Source organism: Conger conger, chromosome 13 (assembly GCF_963514075.1).
Source record: "Conger conger chromosome 13, fConCon1.1, whole genome shotgun sequence".
Lineage (NCBI taxonomy): Eukaryota > Metazoa > Chordata > Actinopteri > Anguilliformes > Congridae > Conger > Conger conger.
The window spans coordinates 27,414,661-27,434,665 of NC_083772.1; the positions used below are offsets into that span (position 1 = coordinate 27,414,661).

The 20,005-nt window shown below is 42.8% G+C and overlaps 1 pseudogene; it reads right to left on the bottom strand.

Moving 5' to 3' along the window:
- Positions 1-4,072: 4,072 nt before the first annotated feature.
- Positions 4,073-18,729, bottom strand: LOC133107483 (extracellular calcium-sensing receptor-like; annotated as a pseudogene).
- Between the last annotated feature and the right edge of the window lie 1,276 nt (positions 18,730-20,005).

A 20,005-nucleotide genomic window follows, 5' to 3' on the forward strand; every position in this document is an offset into this window, starting at 1 on the left:
TGTGCCGGTCTTTAACCCTTCTTAAGAATACTGCTGGGCACCACTGGGGTGGCGCTCCCCTGGCTTGGTCAGGGCAGAATTCTTTTCATTAGTTTGGTGATTACAGTTACAATTGCAGAGAGTGATTCAATTCTACTAAAAGTTAAACAGTGCCTATTTTACTGCACAAAACTGACTGCAAACTGCAAACAACAATATTAGCACAACCCCAATGGACTCATGTAATCTCAGTATGTAGGATTAACATTTTACTTCAGGATATTGATATTGGTGAGGCAGTACTATTGGAGGGGCATAATTTCATTGTCATCAAACAAACATTTTCAAACCCCTTTTTCAAATTGTTCTGCTTTCAGATTAATTCCATATGCTGTGAACAATTTCATTAATAGTTTCGTCATAACAAACCCATTGCACTGAGCAGGCTTTTATGCTCAGACCGACCCTCTCTTATCAGTGTTGCTGCAATCAATGTAATTGTATTAAAGTGAATTTAAAGTGAACTTCCTCTGAAATGCATGTTATTGTATTATTGTTGGTGCTGTTCAGGGGAAAGAGCCTCAACTGCAGATCCATTCCTGAGATTTCATGTACAATACACAAAGCAGCCTGTAGATGGCAATTGCATGCAGCAGGTGGCAGTCCTGCTACTCCCTACACCAGGGATCATCAACTCACGGGGCTCATTCAATCCAAACTTTTCTACATATCGGGAGAGGCTCTTGGAAAAGATTAAAGAAAAACAAGTAAAGACAGGGAAGTTGAGTTGATTGGAATGAGCACATTGTCTTTTCTGAGAATTAACAGAAAAACTCTTCAGGCTGGACTAGCAGCACAGATCCTTGGTGCCCTGGTGGTGCCCCTGTGTCTTCAGCCTTGTGTACTCGTTGCCCACCCATGTGGTTGCCCCCTTAAGATATGCACTCAGTGAGCACTTAATTCTGTATTTTTCAGACTTATTTTTTTTACTTATTAAGTCTTCTGCTGCTGTAGCCTATCCACTTAGAGGTTTGACATGTCGTGTGTTCAGAGATGCTCTTCTGCATACTATTGTTGTGATGTGTGGTTATTTACATGACTGTCACCTTCCTGTCAGATATTTATCCATCATGCAATACCATCAGGGAGGCATCTGATTGGTCCCAAATTTATTCTGCAGCAGGACAATGACCCCAAACATACAGCCAATGTCATTAAGAACTATCTTCAGTGTAAAGAAGATAAAAGAGTCCTGAAAGTGATGGTACAGCCCCCACAGAGCCCTGATCTCAACATCATCGAGTCTGTCTGGGATTACATGAAGAGAGTGAAGCATTTCAGGCTGCCTAAATCCACAGAAGAGCTGTGGCTAGTTCTCCAAGATGTTTGGAACACCCGACCTGCCAGGTTCCTTCAAAAAATGTGTGCAAGTATACCGATTTGTATCGTAAGTATATTGATGCTGTTTTGAAGGCAAATGGTGGCCACACCAAATATTGATTTTATTTGGATTTTTCTGTTCATTCACTTCTTCTGTTCAAGCATCTTGTTAATTGATAAAAATAAACTATTAACATTTCTATTTTACTTTACTACTTATCACAGACCCAATAGTATTTGGATCATTTTAATCAGTTGTGGTTTGCATATCGACTAAATAATATAATCTTTGTATCTGCTGCTCTTTCTGCCTATTAACAAGGGTGAACTGCTCTTTACATCAGATAAAACATCAGTTCCAAATTTCATAAACCATTTGAAGAGGTGGTTTTTTGGAAAGTTGTATTTTTTTTCCAAAACATTCAGTTTTGTCAGTGTTCTATAACTACACTAATCACCAGGAGTGATTGTTACATGAGCAATGTTCATTCAACAACACTCTTAATATATTTGTTGTCCTCCATGTCTTATGGTGCGATGCAACAATAACATCCCACCTTTAATTGTTGATACATTGTGCGATAAGATCCAAATAACTGTAATAATTCCGTCCTACAATATTCCTTCCAGCATGTGCAGAATTTGACTACGGTGAAGCAAAAAGCAGTTGGGACCAATCTTGGCAAAGTAGGCTAACGTTAACAGTGTATATACAGTGCATCCGGAAAGTATTCACAGCACTTCACTTTTTCCACATTTTGTTATGTTACAGCCTTATTCCAAAATTGATTAAATTCATTTTTTTCCTCCAAATTCTACACACAATACCCCATAATGACAATGTGAAAAAAGTTTTTTTGAGATTTTTGAAAATGTATTAAAAATAAAAAACTAAGAAATCACAGGTACATAAGTATTCACAGCCTTTGCCATGAAGCTCAAAATTGAGCTCAGGTGCATCCTGTTTCCACTGACCTTGAGATGTTTCTACAGCTTAATTGGAGTCCACCTGTGGTAAATTCAGTTGATTGGACATGATTTGGAAAGGCACACATCTGTCTATATAAGGTCCCACAGTTGACAGTGCATGTCGGAGCACAAACCAAGCATGAAGTCAAAGGAATTGTCTGTAGACCACCGAGACAGGATTGTCTCGAGGCATAAATCTGGGGAAGGGTACAGAAAGTTTTTTGCTGCTTTGAAGGTCCCAATGAGCACAGTGGCCTCCATCATCCGTAAATGGAAGAAGTTCGGAACCACCAGGACTCTTCCTAGAGCTGGCCGCCCATCTAAACTGAGCAATCGGGGGAGAAGGGCCTTAGTCAGGGAGGTGACCAAGAACCCGATGGTCACTCTGTCAGAGCTCCAGCGTTCCTCTGTGGAGAGAGGAGAACCTTCCAGAAGGACAACCATCTCTGCAGCAATCCACTAATCAGGCCTGTATGGTAGAGTGGCCAGACGGAAGCCACTCCTTAGTAAAAGGCACATGGCAGCCCGCCTGGAGTTTGCCAAAAGGCACCTGAAGGACTCTAAGACCATGAGAAACAAAATTCTCTGGTCTGATGAGACAAAGATTGAACTCTTTGGCGTGAATGCCAGGCGTCATGTTTGGAGGAAACCAGGCACCGCTCATCACCTGGCCAATACCATCCCTACAGTGAAGCATGGTGGTGGCAGCATCATGCTGTGGGGATGTTTTTCAGCGGCAGGAACTGGGAGACTAGTCAGGATTGAGGGAAAGATGAATGCAGCAATGTACAGAGACATCTTGGATGAAAACCTGCTCTAGAGCGCTCTTGACCTCAGACTGGGGTGACGGTTCATCTTTCAGCAGGACAACGACCCTAAGCACACAGCCAAGATATCAAAGGAGTGGCTTCAGGAAAACTCTGTGAATGTCCTTGAGTGGCCCAGTCAGAGCCCAGACTCTGATTGAACATCTCTGGAGAGATCTGAAAATGGCTGTGCACCGACGCTTCCCATCCAACCTGATGGAGCTTGAGAGGTGCTGCAAAGAGGAATGGGCAAACCTGCCCAAAGATAGGTGTGCCAAGCTTGTGGCATCATATTCAAAAAGACTTGAGGCTGTAATTGCTGCCAAAGGTGCATCAACAAAGTATTGACCAAAGGCTGTGAATACTTATGTACATGTGACTTCTTAGTTTTTTATTTTTAATAAATTTGCAACAATTTCAAAAACTTCTTTCATGTTGTCATTATGGGGTGTTGTGTGTAGAATTTTGAGGAAAACAATGTGGGAAAAGTTAAGCGCTGTGAATACTTTCCGGATGCAATGTATTAACAAGGGAAATATTATCTTTTGGCGGGGAGGGAGTATGTTTTTACTGATTGAGCAATAGTATGTGGATGTGCAGGTATTAAACTGCATTTAGTTCAATATAAAGAGATGTGGTCTGAAAGGACCAACCCACTTTAGCGACACTGTACAAGGCTTCATACACACTGCTCAGGATCCTCCACCTACTATAGCCAAGATACGTTGGAAAGAATGAATCATTTGAGCCAGAAAACTCACCAGGTCACATTGAATGTTTCATTTCCACCAATAAAAGCAATTTTGCACAATTGAAATCCTTCACAAATATGTATTTTTTACATTAAGATAAATTTATGGCATTGAATTTACATAATTTCAGCCACATTTAAAACAAATAGATGAATAACTTTAATACATAACTTTGATATAATCATATTACTTCTTTGCGGACTCTCGGCCCATCAAGGCCTTCTTGGTGTTTTTCTCTGGATGTAGCAGAATGATGAAGCATTTCGGTGCAAATATTGCTCCCAGGAGCCCAAAACTGGAGGCCAGGATGGCAAATACCTCCACTGCATCTGAATACTTTCCTGGAGAGCTGACATAGGCAGGGACAAAGGCGATCCAGACGGCACAGAAGATGAGCATGCTGAAGGTGATGAACTTGGCCTCGTTAAAATGGTCTGGCAGATTCCTTGCCAGGAAGGCCAACAGGAAGCTGACGGCTGACAGGAGACCGATGTAGCCGAGCAGGGCACTGAACCCGGCGATCGACCCAACTGCGCACTCATAGATGATCTTAGCTTTCTGGGAGCGGGTGTTTTTGGAGGGCATAGGCGATGCAGTGGTCAGCCATACCACACAGATGACTGCCTGGATGACAGTGAAGGCCAGCACAGTGCCCCTCTGCTGCTGCACGCCGAACCACTTCATCGCATTCCCACCTGGCCGTGCAGCCTTGAAAGCCATCACCACCACGATGGTCTTGACCAGGATGCAGGAGATGCTGAGGGCGAAACTGATCCCGAACGCGGCATGCCTAAGTTGGCAGGTCCACCGTTGAGGCTGGCCAATGAACAGCAAGGAGCACAGGAAGCACAGTGTGAGTGACAGCAGCAGCAGGAAACTCAGCTCGGAGTTGTTGGCCTTCACCACCGGTGTGTTCCTGTGCCGGGCAAACACGGAAAGGGTAACTGCACAGATGCATGCCCCCAACACCGAGATGGTCATTAGGGAGATCCCCAGGGGTTCCTGGAAGGAGAGAAACTCGATTTCCTTGGGCACACAGTGGTCACGGAGGTGGTTTGACCAAAAGTCCACTGGACACCTGTAGCACTCGCGGGAATCTGTGACAGAGGAGTTGAAACTAATAACACACCTAGATCCATGTTTCTAGTGTTTGAGAGAGGCCTCAGATGTGAGTTAGTTCTGAGCTGTGAGACTCTAATATCAGAAAATATATTTCCCAAAGAGAAACATCCAGCAGTTACACCGGGGCTATGTATGATTAGACTGAGACTAGATTTTAGTCAAAAGTTAGTTTTGGCAAATTAAATGGCCAGAGAAATATTTTCTTCTCTGCTGTGTGGATGGACTGACCTGTCTGGTTGCTGATCTCCCCATCTGCGCAGGGCAGGCAGTCAAAGCAGCAGACTGGCTCGCCCTTCCTTATCGCCCTCCTGGTGCCTGGAGGGCAGGGCTCACTGCAGATGGAGTGTGGGGGCTGGCGGAAAATTTCTTTATAAGAATAGCACCATTCTTTATATTTATGGCACATTTCTATTCATCAGTACATGCACAGATATTGTATGGACTTAATATGAAACCAAATGCAGTTTATGTGACCATAAGTACATATATGTGCTGCCTAAACAGACGTTTTTGTATGGAATTGTATTTTGTATATTGGAGTTTACATTATGCGACTCAAAATTCCAGAAGATGTTTTCTTCCTCCAGCAGGAGCTTCTGTCCAGGAGGAGAAGATTCGTCAAACACCCCGACCGTCACAGTCTTGATGGTCCCGTCTGCTGCCCTCTGCCAGTTCATCACATCGTAGATGGCCAGGGCATCACCATTTTTATCAAAGGAGACTTGGTCACCGAAGCTGGTGGTAAAATTAACCCTTTGCAGGTAAGGCACCAGCTATACAGAGGGCAAACAGAGGAGGACTTATAAGAAAAATATAAGAGAGTTTGTTAAAAGAAAAAGACATGAGCACATGCTCATGCATATGCAAAATTATCAGATTTTCCATGATCAGACATGTGGTGCTGTACATCATACTAAAAATGACCACCTCACCTGCCAGGGTTGCAGAGTGTGTAGTTCTACACAGGAATGTCCTGGGAAGGGCCCTGTCCCAGGCTTGCACCCCAGTAGATCATCCAGGGCATGTGCCAGGGCGTACACTGCTTTGTAAACGTTGTAAGAGTGCCTGAGCGCTGACACGTCACTGTATGCTGACTCTGTGCCCTCCAGACTCTCCTGTCCTGTGCACACCTTGTCCAGGGAATCTGCCTTGAACTTACAGCTGAACATCTCCTCCCAGAACATGCTCACCATGTTGTTGCCAGGATCAAAGTCAGGGCGGAGACTAAGCAGGAAGTCCTGGAGCCCTGGGATATCTCCCCTGCGGATGGCAATACCCAGGGCCCCGCCCAAAAAGGGCAACAGCTGTCTCGTATGGAAGATGCTTGAAGTGGCCCAGGCCTCACTAGCGATCCACTGCCGCTCAGTCAGGTTCTGCAGGGCTATCTCCTCAGTGAGGGGCAATAGGTATGCCGGCGGAGAGAATGCCACCACCACCCTTGCCGTGGAGCAGCGGATGATGCCTACGATCTGCCGGATCTTGGCCCGGTCATTGTCATGGGGCAGCATCTCAGAGAAGGCCACACATCCAAAACGGCTGACCTCCTGGTGAAAGGATTGGGCTGCGTGCACCCCATAATCATCATCGCTGAACAGGAGGCCCACCCACTTCCAGCCGTAGCGCTCCAGGATCTGCACCATGGCTCTGACCTGAAAGGCATCACTGGGAATGGTTCTGAAGAAGGAGGGATACTGCTGCCTGTCACTCAGGCAGGCACATGTGGCAAAGTAACTCACCTGGGGGAAGACAAAAGATATTGAGGCACTAACAGTTTAGAGACCTCCTCAAACACCTCCATTTTATAGCATACACCTTTACCATAGTACGCTTGTATACAAAGCAGAACGAAGCAGTAAAGGAGTCAGTCCTCCTGGACTCCTGTTTACACATCACATAAAATCTTATATTTTGTTATGACTGCTTTCACTCGTCCTGAACTACCTTAATAAAACAGAACCAAGCTTAACTGAGTTAATTTATCAATTAATTTCAGTTGCGAACTATTGGAAAGAGCTAGAAGTGATTCATCACTGGTGAAATTAAACTTGTGCATCAAAACTTAAAATGTCAGATTCAAGCATTATGGTGGCTTGAATCAAACTATTGGTTTTCCTACTGCATTATTATTATTTTTTAAATAATGAATTGGATGAAAAGTGTGTTAATAAATAAAAATATGTGATCTTATACCACAGAGAGGCATCATGTATTATAATTCTACTTTGGATGGAAAAATGAAAATGGAAAGTTTTGCTCTGTTCATTTGAAGTTTACTCTGAAGGGAACTATAATTTATTTCTTGGGGAAAATCCCATTCATTTCACACAGATGTAGTTTCACACACATTCATGAGATGGATATTACATTGTCTAGACAGTCATACATCAGCTACTTTTGGAATTCACAAATGTAATGAGAAAGTGCCGTTATGGTTAAATTCAAAGCCACCCTCCTGTATGATACAGAGAGCTAAAAAGGGCAGCTGGACTGTGGACCAGGATTGGTTCTCCATCATACAGTACCATGGGAACATGGAATAGGCCCAGCACACTGGAGATGGCGATGGAGTGGGTGGAGCTTGGATCACCCACGATGCCTAGAACCGGGGGTGACCCTGTGCATCTCAGGTCAGAGAAGGACTCCTCTGTACCACTGAGCAGGGCTGTGGCTGCACGGAACGCAACGGCAAGTTTCACACAGTTATCATAGAGATGGAATCCCAGGGTGATATTGGGCAGTAGGTTGGGATTTTTGTTGATTTCCTCAATTGCAAAGACCATGGTTTGCGCTGCTTGGAACCCTGGAAAATCTAGTCTGAAATAGTAGACGTGGAAACTGTAATGTCTATTCCTTCAATGTACATTATTATCTACATTCTGACAATTATGTAAAACTTAATCATTTCATTCATGGTTTAAAATGTTAATTATGTAGTGTGCATTCAGATTTTTCACTAACAAACAGAAACAAATGTTTTATTTTTTGGAAAATACCGGTACATGATATTGTGTAAACTTGTCCTGTTCAAAATATATAGTTTATAGTTTGTTTGTCTATGTATTTGTGCATTTGCATGTATGCTTGGGTATGGGTGTGTGTGTGTGTATGTGCATGTCTGTCTAATTGTCTGATATTTGGGAGCAGAACGACTCACCTCTCACATCTCAGCTGGTCTGGCTCGGCTGTTAAAGACAGGTCAGGGAACACTGTCAGGAAGTGCACCTCAAACAGCCCCCCAAGAATCACGTCCCCCTTGCGGTACATCCCATTCAGACTGAAGCGCTCCCGTAGTCGGCAGGCTGTCTGAGGAGCAGCAGAGGCCCAGGCCAGGGCCAGGTTGAGACACAAAGAGAGCACAGGCCTCATCTCTGCCACAAACCTCCCCCAATTCACTGCCTGGCATCCACATCACGCTTTTATAGAGGACACAGCCCTGACACTCTGGAGACCAGTGCTTTCAGTCACATTGTGCCGGTCTTTAACCCTTCTGAAGAATACTGCTGGGCACCACTGGGGTGGCTCTACACTGACTTGCTCAGGTAGAAAATCGGAGAAAGTTTAGTTGAAAATTAATTCATAATATTGTTAATGAATTTATTCTGATCATGAATGGGCTCACCACTTTACTTTAACATTATGTGCGAAACCAACATTGACAATACCTTTTTACTTTAATATATTTTATTGCATTTCGTTGTTAGGTCATCATATCAATACAATTCCACTTTGTAGTACAATATTGAAACATGAATTGCCATTCCTAATTAATGTGTCCTTCATAACTGTTTCTGCTCGACACAAATATTGTGTTTACTGAATGAAACTGGCTACAATTGCACACAATGAATCATTAGCACATTCCCAGCAGACTGATGTAATCTCTGTCAAATAAAATTAACATTTTACCTTAGGAGATCGGTATGAATTTTTGAATCAATATGTTATTTGGTAGCCATGAACAGTAATAATTTTTTTAAATGCCATTGGATACACTCAGTATATTTTTTTCCTAAAGGTAGCCTACATAAATCATTGCATTCAGCAGAATGTATTGATAGAAGCAAAAAGTAAGCAAGTATGCCTGATTATTTTCAACCGGGAAATTATAATTCTTTGGTAAATGTAATGGACCAAAAGGGAGGGTATAAGTCATAAATCAAGTAAAAGATGACTTGTCTTCTGTGTGGTCATACTGTCTGTTTTGGAAAGGAATGCAGTGGCGTCCCTTCCTCTGCTGTTCAGAGGACAGGGCCTCAACTGGCACAATTTACTGAGCCACCTGTAGATGGCAGTCACATGCAGCAGGACCTGCAGCTCACAACATCACTGTGTATCACATTAAACATGGAAAAGAGAAGGAAAGAGAGAGAGTTGTCTGAGGAGAGAAACACAAACATGCCCGACTAGAATTTGCCAAAATGCATGTTGGCAAAGCAGTCCTTCTGGGAGAATGTCCTTTGGACAGAGAAACCAACTCTATATATGCAAAAACATATGCTTTGCAGCCCCTGGCACCGGGTGCCTTGAATATGTCCAAGGCCTGATGAAATTAGAAGACTGTTATTGTTATAAACACTATGGCAGATTATTTCATTGAGGCCATATTCATCACCTTCAGCACACACATCTTCTTTGCTGTCTGGATCTCCTTCATCACGGCCCAACACACCTCACCGGTGAAGAACCCGGTTGCTGTGCAGGTCTTAGACATCCTGGCCTCCAGCTTGCACAAAATGTACAGCATGTGATCACACCTTAATCCACCTCTCTAACTGTCGCTTTTTTGTTATATGATATAGTGTATAGTATGTTTATAAGTGAAATGAATGGGAAGCTGGTAGCACCACCTATGGGCCATCTACTGTACCGTTATGCATTTGCTTCCCTCTTGCTTACTTCTACAGCAATATTTGAACAATACCTGGGGGGGGTTGTATGACAGGGGAGTGTATCATAACTGAGGATCACTGGTTTACACAAAAAGGCTAACCTAGCATCAGCAGCTCTTCTCAGTCTCTCCATCAGTCCAATGGAGACCAGGCCTGTCTTTAAACACAGCTGTTTAAAGTGTTAAAATAATAGCCATCTTGAAGCCACAGCAGTCTGAGAGGACCAGACAATCTCCTCCCTATGTCTGTGAGGATATTGGTGTTGTGTGAGTGTGGCGGGGTTCTCTTGGGAATCGAAAAATCTCAGGCTCAAACTCAGGCGTACTCGGAAAATCTCGGTTTAGTGAGATTTATTTATGCCGGCCTCCAAGACAACACAGTGTGAATATTTACAAAGAAAAAGTTCAAAAAGATGGAAAAACACAGAAAACAAAACACTCTAGATACAAAAGGGTTTCCAAAGGAAAAAGGGCATTTACCCACTTGAGTTCTTCAGTAACTCACACGTAAAGCCAACAATTTAAACAATGTTACCTTCTCAGTAACTGAGTCAAGACTCCCATTATAGGGGAACAGCAGCCCCGTTTAAACATATAGCCCCTCCCACTAGGCTTAATTATTCCTTAGAAAACAATTACCTAATTTCCCCACAGAATAAAGCTTCTACCATTTATCAAACCAAAATGCATTTTAAACAAGGATCAACTATCTCCGCCTAAACATTTCCCTTAAATCAAAATACGTTATTTACCGTGCAAATTAACGTTACACAAAAATATACATAATTATACAGATCACGTGATCATGAGAGCGCGCGTAAAGAGACTATTTAATGTGTGATTGATTCACAGATTGACCTTGGTATCATTTCCACTGGTTTTAGTGCATTTTAGAACTTGGTATTTCTCTTTGTGTCTTTTTTTTCTGTTCATCTATGCTGAAAAAACTGACTCACCAATTTCCTTTCTAGTTCTTTTCCAGTTGGCTACTGTGCTGTGGGCACCCTTCAGTGTGATGTTTAGTTCCTCTTAACTGTAAATCTACTTCCTGTCCAGTTTGTAAATCTGGTCCCCTTTCAGCCAGTAGATTTACTCATGCTATTATTTCCTACCCAGACTCCAAACTATTTTAAAAATCACAGATCTTACATGTGGTCAGCCCATTTAAAGCTATAAAATAGCTTGTAAGTGTCACGTTTCATGTTTCATGTTTAGTTATTGTCTTAGTTATTTTATTGTCACGTCATGTATTATATTAGTCTAGTCTCGGCTCATTTTTATGTTTTATTTCTTGTTACATTTCATTTTCATGTCATGTTACGTTTCATGTTTAGTCTTGTTAAGATGTACTTTCTTGTCTTGTCATGTCACGTCATATAGTTTATTCATGTCACAATTGTTATGTCACGATTTATGTTTGTTTCATGTTATGTTGTTCCATTCATTGATTAGCATACACTTTTTCGTGTTTGTCCGCAAACCTTTTTCCATTTTCCCGTCTTCTTACTCATTTACTAGCAAACCTTTTTCCATTTTCCCGTCTTCTTACTCATTTACTAGCACTCAATCAGGATTGGGTAATACTAACCATGTGTTCATGTTTACCTTACGTTACTTCATTTACTTACGCTAGGGCAGGATAGGTTTATTACTAATGATTACTCATTATCTTGTTAACATGTCAGTACTCCACACCTGATTTTCCATTCGCGTGCTGCTCTCAAGCTAATTGTCTGCACCTATCTACACCTGCATATAGCTCAGTGTTCATGGCATGTCTTTGTGAAATTGTTGCCTCCTGTTTTTCAGTGCATGCTTGAGCGGTTTTCCAAGCAATTGTCTACCTGTTTTGATCCAAGCCTGTTTATTGACCATCACTATTGACTTCTGTTTTGTTGACCATTGCCTGCCTGTACCACAAACTCTTGCCTGCTGTCTTTGTGCTTTTGCCCTGCGGAGCGGACTTTGGTCTTGACTCTTGCACCACCTTCGACTCTGCACCTGCCTACCAATCCGTCTGCACTACTGCCCCACTGACAGCTTTCCTGGTTACTGGACTTTTTGCATGGTGTACTGATTTCGAGACTGCCTTCTCCCTCGGTACTGTACTTTGGGTTTGGCTGGATTTACTGTGTATGAACTTTGCTTGTTTTTGACTACATTCATTGGACAATCCCTAAATAAAGCCCTGACGGGACTTTATTTACATATTTGTCTGAGTTGTGCATTTTGGGTCCAACCCCCACACTCCTTTCTCAGTAAGTTTGTTCAAGCACATGTATTATGAATATTTAACCAGCAACATTGGATCAATGTAGCCTAAACATCTTTAAAATGTACTGTAATCCAAGAATCCTGATGTGTCTGACATCTGAACACCTTGTATACTGTAGCTATTCTGTAAAACCCTGTTCTATTCTCAGTTCATAGCATCTCACATTAGTTCATTCACAAATATTTCAGTGGATTCGGGAAACTGATATGTCGCTTCATATTTAGTATGTAAATGTTTTGACAGCAATGATGTTGAAGAAATATTCAGAGTCAGTAGTTGCTCATTACAAATCTTTAGTTTAAAATAAAACAGATTAATCTGGGGAGTGTGTGCTCCAGAGAACTTCTAGAGCTTCCAGAGACCAGAGAATTCCAAAGTAACAGTAGGAAGTATCCTAGTCTTTATGCATTATAGCTAACCAATCAATTGTCATATAACATGATGTTGTCTCTCTTAACCCGCCTTAATATTTTCTGTCACTCCATGAAAGCTGAGCTGTCTTAACCTTTCGCCTATATAATGATGCAGGCAAATTGGGCTTGTGATCATTAACTCAAAACATTTCTCTGCAAAGACCCACATTGCTTGACCTGCATCACTTAGTCAAAACAGGCCGTATCCAATGCCATGGTTTTTAAACACCTGATTAAGTGTTCTCTGCACTTTCATTAAACAAACTGTACTTTGCAGCTCAATGTGTTTTAACAGACACACAGTTCTAATGTTCTCTATTCTAACCATTTCACAGTTTTAATGAAAGTATTTAAATCAAACTTCATCATTCCTGGTTTTCAATAAGAGCATTTTGATCAAACTTCAACATTCCCCCCTTTGAGACCACTAGGTCTCACATTCTTGAGTTAACTTTAACATTATCACTCTTTTATTAATTATTTTAGCATCCCCAAATTCATCATCTATCAATTACATTCATCATTTTATATATCAATCATAGTTTTTAAATAAGCATAAGTGAAATATGAGAATAACATCATTTCTTGTCCCGTGATCTTCAAATCCGTTGGCATCAGTTGGATTGTTAGCCTGAGGAGAGGTTATTAGCACATCACTCAGCCGTCGCAATCAGGCCTATTTATTTATTGTTACCTCTATGTGTCAGTGCATCTAATCTATCAAAAGGCCTTCAAATGTCAGGAGGTTGTTTCCCATCCTGTGTTTTAGTCATCATCGTCCGTAAGTCTTCATGTGTGTCTCTATGTGCTGCATCTTGTTTGTGTGGTTTTGTGTTTTATGACAATACTTACTCATAATCATAATTGAAGCAGTGCCTTTTATCATCGTCACATTCACTTTTTAGGATCAGGAGTTATCGATAATTATAGCATTATTATATTATTGTTTTATTTGAGGCTACAGATTATTTATTGATATATAAAATTATTAATAATGTCTGTCGTCACAAGAATCGGGATTCATTTTCCTAGGACTGTCCGGGTTTCTTTGAGCCTGGGGGATATGTGTACGCAAAGACGGAATTTAGCGCAGGCATAGGTGTCTGCATGCTTGTCCTTCTGGTGTTGCTGAAAGAATGTTAATTGGGTTAAATATTAGTGACTGCTATGTAGAGAGACTAGATCAGCCATTAAATAAACTACGTTACAAAGACAGTAGTACCACTCTGCCTTCTGCTCTCTACTGGTCCGGGCTGACCATGAATCTCCACAATAGGGCCAACAAATTTACTTTTGTTATCTGACTCCATTTTAAACGGGAATTTAGAATTTGGTTTTAAACATGTGTGACGCTCGGAGTGCTTCCACTTGACTCTCCCTTATATGCCACCATTACTCAATATATGCTCCCAGGATTAGCACTATTGCTGAAAAAGGTATAAAATGAATTAGAGCCATGGAGATCACGCAAGTTAAAAGTAATAATTTATTAACAGGCAGGTAGGTTATTATCTTAGAATTCAACAGTTAATACAGAAATTGAGAAGAGAAATATAAAGTCAATAATCTTACCCAGCCTACTCAAATACACACAAACACAGAAAATGCACATGTGTGGGAAGTCAGATGTGATCTTCCCTGATTGGTTTGTCTTCCTTCCCTTTATGTGTTATTTTATGTTTCCCTAGATCCTCTGGCTTTTGCTTGAACTATGAAATCTGGTGTGACAGGGGCACATATTCCCCCCAGTGAACTGGCAGGCGGTTCCAAGCATTTTCCCCACACTGCCATTACATGTCTAGTGCGATAGCAGTCCATTTAGTTAAATTAGTGTTGGTCATTTCCCGCATTTGGGTGGCATTTAAGGCTAAATTACAATGGGTAGTTGTTCCCATATCTAAATTACCGCTCCCTTTGAAGCAGACCCAGGGTTCTGCGTTGTATTTCGGCTATAATTTTGACAGGGGACGGTGGCTTGGTAGTACAGAGTGGCCATTCCAAAAGGCAGGTGCCGTCCCTGTGTGGGCAGACTGAGAGTTATGTTGGGACAGGCTGAGGCAGTGGCCTTCGCAGCAGAATTTCCTTGAGAGATAGCGTTTGGCTGGCCTGTGTGACCGGTAAATTTACATATTGCAACAGATGTAGGCAAAAGAATGGCCTCTAGGAGGCAATGCACCAAATGTCCATATTGAATAGCTTTTCCTGAGGAAGTAAGACGTGTGTTCCCAAAGTGTTCTGAAATCGCACTACCCCGAAAAGCATATTTGCTGTCAGTGAAAATATTTACAGTTTTACTTTATCATTAGCAGAGAGATTTGGGCCGTGGGCCAAGTAGTCAGGGATCCACTGTCTACAATAACCTTTGGAGTTTAGGAAAATCGAGAATCGCCTGGATTCTGTCAGTTCCCAAAGATTTTCCTGCTTTAGAAATTTTATAGGGTCAAGGGCACAGGTTGTAGGGTGGTGGGAGAGCAGGAGTTGAGAAACATCAGAGTCTGTAAGGGCAGGAAAATGGAAAAGGAAGGGATGGGCCTAGAGGGGGGAAGGGCACAGAGAGGGGGGCGGTGGTTGTAAAGGATCTGCGGATGTCTGTGACCTTCTCATCGAAAAAATCAGCAAAGTTATCAGCAGCAAAGGAGGACTGAGGTGGAGGAGGCGGTGTGCTGAGAAAATGGAGTACAGTTTCTGGGGGTTAGAAGTTCTGAATTTGTGTTTGATTGTATTTTACTTTGGCAGCAGAGACAGCGGAAGAGAATGCCGCCAGGAGTGACTGGTGAGGTTGTGAGGTCTGAAGGGTCTCTGGATTTTCCCCACTTCCTCTCCGCTGCACGGAGGCTGGCCCTGGAGGTACGGAGGGTGTCAGAGATCCAAGGACTGGGAGGGGATGTGCGAGGTGGCTTTGAGACAGGGGGACAGAGAGAGTCAAAGGCGGAGGAGAGAGATGAAAGGAGGGTGGCAGATGCAGAGTCAGTGGGGAGTTTGGAGAAGGATTCGAGAGACGGGAGTGAGGCGGTGACAGTGGTGGCAAAGGAAGAGGGTGAGAGGGAGTGGAGGTTAGGAAGTGGAGGCTGAGGAAGTGTGGGTGGGAGGAGGGGGAGGAGGATAGAGAGGAAGAGGGAGGGAGAATGAGATGAAGTGGTGATCAGATGTATGCAGAGGGGTAACCATGAAATCGGAGCATGAGCAGTTCCTCACAAAGACAAGGTCTAGGACATTGCCTGCCTTGTGGGTTGGAGGAGAGTATTGCAGGGAGAGGCCGAAGGAGTGGAATTATCCCTGCTATCTCTGTTTGCTGGTGTATTGACCCTCTGCCTGGACACTTACTAACAAACAGATGGAATAGATAGATGGAACATTACACAGATGTTAAAAAGCCGTGAGCATAATGTTGCCACATGCTGATGGAGGGAAAACAACCATCATCAGATGCAAGGTGCTGTACATCATATTAGAAATGACCACTTCACCTGCCAGGGTTGCAGAGTGTGTAGTTCTGCACAGGAATGTCCTGGGAATGGCCCTGTCCCAGGCTTGCACCCCAGTAGATCATCCAGGGCATGTGCCAGGGCGTAAACCGCTTTGTAAACGTTGTAAGAGTGCCTGAGTGCTGACACGTCACTGTATGCTGACTCCGTGCCCTCCAGACTCTCCTGTCCTGTGCACACCTTGTCCAGGGAGTCTGCCTTGAACTTACAGCTGAACATCTCCTCCCAGAATATGCTCACCATGTTGTTGCCAGGATCAAAGTCAGGGCGAAGACTAAGCAGGAAGTCCTGGAGCCCTGGGATATCTCCCCTATGGATGGCGATGCCCAGGGTCCCGCCCAAAAAGGGCAGCAGCTGGCGCGTATGGAAGATGGCTGCGGTGGTCCAGGCCTCGCTAGCGATCCACTGCCGCTCAGGCAGGTTCTGCAGGGCTATCTCCTCAGTGAGGGGAAATAGGTATGCCAGTGGAGAGAATGCCACCACCACCCTTGCTGTGGAGCGGCGGATGATGCCTACGATCTGCTGGACCTTGGCCCGGTCATTGTCATGGGGCAGCCGCTCAGAGAAGGCCACACATCCAAAACGGCTGACCTCCTGGTGAAAGGATTGGGCTGCGTGCACCCCATAATCATCATCGCTGAACAGGAGGCCCACCCACTTCCAGCCGTAGCGCTCCAGGATCTGCACCATGGCTCTGGCCTGGAAGGCATCACTGGGAATGGTTCTGAAGAAGGAGGGATACTGCTGCCTGTCACTCAGGCAGGAACATGTGGCAAAGTAACTCACCTGAGGGAAGATAAAAGATATTGAGGCACTAAGAGTATTGAGAAGCACCTCCTCAAACACCTCCATTTTGTGGCATACTCCTTTATCATAGGAAGCAATAAAGCATCTATCCCTTACACAGTGACCAGAGACATGATGAGAAGGTCACGGGCAGGCCAGTTACATTTCATTGGATGGCAAAATGATAATTAATCTGAAGGGAACTGTAATTCAAATGAAATGAATGAATAGGAGAATCCTATTCATTTGACCCTGATACAGTTTCACAAATACACATATTCATGACGGATATTACAGAGTCTAGACAGCTATACACAAATTGAACGACAAAGTGCCATCATGATTATATTCAATACCCCCATCATGTGTGATACAGAGAGCTAAAAAGGGCAGCTGGATTGTGGACCAGGATTGGTCCTCCATCATACAGTACCATGGGAACACGGAACAGGCCCAGCACACTGGAGATGGCAATGGAGTGGGTTGAGCCTGGATCACCCACGATGCCCAGAACCGGGGGTGACCCTGTGCATCTCAGGTCAGAAAAGGTCTCCTCTGTCCCACTGACCAGTGCTGTGGCTGCACGGAACGCGATGGCAAGCTTCAAACAGCTATCATAGAGATGGAATCCCTGGGTGATTTTGGGCAGCAGGTTGGGATTGTTGTTGATTTTCTCAATTGCAAAGACCATTGTTTGCGCTGCCTAGAACCCTCAAAAATTAAGCCTGAAATAAGAGAGGTGGAAACTGGACGATGAAGATTTTTCTGTTACTTTAAATTATCTAAATTATGTCACAAATATGTAAAATACAATAATTGTATTAATGGAATAAACTGTTAATTATGTAGTATTCATGCAGATATTTCACAAACAAGCAGAAACAAATGGAAAGTATGTTGTCTCATAGAACTGGATTATATTGCGTAGATTTGTTCTGGGGTTGGGTGTGTTGATGAGTCAAATCTGAAAATATTAACACTTTTTAAACTCATTTCCCACAATTCTATGGAATTAATTTAAGCATTATGGAATGAGAACTCCGCTTGCATCGTGCCTAACCACCCCACTAGCTGTTATAATATCCACGATATACCACAGGTTCCACAACGCTTTTATACAACAGTTTTATACCACATTTATCTTTCAAAATTTCACGAAGGAAAGACAAGACAAACTATAAATTAATGTATTTTTATGGAACTATGTTTTATGGTAAATGTATTCTTCCGCTGAACAGTAGTTTATTGGTTTCTAAGCAAGGGTACTGCGAACGTTAGCTAGCAATAATGTATCCCCACTGCATTAACGTTAGCTAGCTTGTTAATTGAGTAAATTCATGTTACACTGTACTTAATTAATTGCACATTAATGAAGCAATGTGCTAAATGTTAAATGCAATGTGCTCTTTTAATGTGCCTTAACCAATTTGGTACTGAAAAGGGGTCTGGAGAGAACAGGTTTTCTTGATGATACTTCACGTTCTTCAGCTACTATGCAGTTTATTTACACAAATTCATATTATTAGTATTATTATAAATTATTAGGCCTAAAAATTATTATTAAAAAACTATTCACATGGGTCAGCGATTTGGGTCTGAAAGTACATTAAGAAGAATCACATCCCTGCTGGTTGTCTGATGTTTGGGAGCAGAGCAACTCACCTCTCACATCTCGGCTGGTCTGGCTCGGCTGTGAAAGACAGCTCAGGGAACACTGTCAGGAAGTGCATCTCAAACAGCCCCCCAAGAATCACGTCCCCCTTGCGGTACATCCCATTCAGACTGAAGCGCTCCCGTAGTCGGCAGGCTGTCTGAGGAGCAGCAGAGGCGCAGGCCAGGGCTAGGTTCAGACACAAAGAGAGCACAGGCCTCATCTCTGCCACAGACTTCCCCCAATTCACTGCCTGGCATCCACATCACGCTTTTATAGAGTACACAGTCCTGACACTCTGGAGACCAGTGCTTTCAGTCACATTGTGCCGGTCTTTAACCCTTCTGAAGAATACTGCTGGGCACCACTGGGGTGGCGCTCCCCTGGCTTGGTCAGGGCAGAATTATTTTAATTAGTTTGGTGATTACAGTTACAATTGCAGAGAGTGATTCAATTCTACTAAAAGTTAAACAGTGCCTATTTTACTGCACAAAACTGACTGCAAACTGCAAACAACAATATTAGCACAATCCCAGTGGACTCATGTAATCTCAGTATGTAGGATTAACATTTTACTTCAGGATATTGGTATTGGTGAGACAGTGTAGGGGAAAATTCACAGAACAAAAGATCTCCCTCCTAATCTCCTCCTAAAAGCATGATAAACAAACACAAGTCAAAATCAGACTTAACCTTGATGAGCAAGCTGGTTCCTCCAAAACTCTCGATGATTTATGCTAAAAGTGTATCTATATGGAAGTGGCTTATAATCAATATATTACATGTACGCTGCTTGTTATAAAATCAAATGAACCTAGAACATTAATTACAGCTGAGCTTATGAAAACGCAAGAAACTACAGTGAAAGTTGAAATGAGAGCAAACAAAAACTTTCAAACCCCATTTTCAAATTGCTCTGCTTTCAGATTAATTGCATAATCTGTGAACAATTTCATATATAGTTTTGTCATAACAAGCCCATTGCACTCAGCAGGCTTTTATGCTCAGATCTTAAAAACCGACCCTCTCTTATCAGTGTTGCTGCAATGTAATTGTATTTAGGTGAATTTAAAGTAAACCTCTGTAACAGTGGCGGCTGCTGGTCTTTCAAAGAGGGGAAGCTCATTGTTGGCCTACATCAGAAAATGGTCTGTCAACTAGGTGTCTTTTCCAGGGACCTGTGTCCTCTTAATGGCCAGCAGAGCTAGGTTGCTTAAACGGCCTTGGCCCATTGTGTTGCGGGTCTAAGACTTAAGCCTTTTTAAACAGGAGAAGCTCCTTTCTACACCCGCAGACGTAGCTCCAATTGTTGCCACTAATGATAACAGTTCGTACAACTGGGGCATTGCACTGTCCAACTCCATGGCTTTTAGAAAAACCAAGAAATCACACAGCTTTCCCCTGTTACCCTGCAAGTCCTGATTTGAATACAGGACTTGAAGTTCAGACCTCAGTCTCCCTGAATCAAAGTACTGGCCATAACTTTCCAGAACACTCTG